This window comes from Triticum aestivum, chromosome 3B (genome assembly GCF_018294505.1).
Source record: "Triticum aestivum cultivar Chinese Spring chromosome 3B, IWGSC CS RefSeq v2.1, whole genome shotgun sequence".
NCBI classification, from domain to species: Eukaryota; Viridiplantae; Streptophyta; class Magnoliopsida; order Poales; family Poaceae; genus Triticum; species Triticum aestivum.
In genome coordinates this window covers 823,372,319-823,372,896 of record NC_057801.1, presented here as the reverse complement: position 1 = coordinate 823,372,896, position 578 = coordinate 823,372,319, and positions in this window count along the sequence as shown.

Sequence of the window (578 nt, the reverse complement as noted above, 5' to 3'; positions counted from 1 at the left end):
GGACTCCCTTGTCACAGAGCGCTGGAAAAAATATGCAGTTTGTAAGAAAAATTGAATATCTTCTTCCTTCCATTTGTTGCCAGAATATGCATATGTTATTTTGTTTTCCATCTCTACTTTCATATGGTCTCAATCACTAGTTTTAGTGTAATTCATTGTGTAGCTTAGTATATCATACCGTTAGATTGAGTGCCAATGGGCATCAAGCTGATGCATACATATGGTACTCCCTCCGTCCCCCAATATAAGACGTTACTACATCCAATATGCTCTTATAGGTTCACATATCAGATGTAGTAGCGTCTTATATTATGGGAGGGAGGGAGTACCTGGAAAACTTGGCAGCTGAAACCTAATATCACGAATTTGTAATTATAATTGGTTCTTCTTAAGTTTTATTAGTTTTTTTTTATGTTCTAGAGTGCATCATTTGGTTTCACCTTGTTTCAGAATTCAAAATTTAAAATTTGTGAAAATATATTTATGAGCGAACGTTTTTGAAAGTCCTTGTCACAAGAAACACAAAAGGCCTAAATTAGATTTTCAGTTTAAAAGATATAATACATTAAAATTTGAAA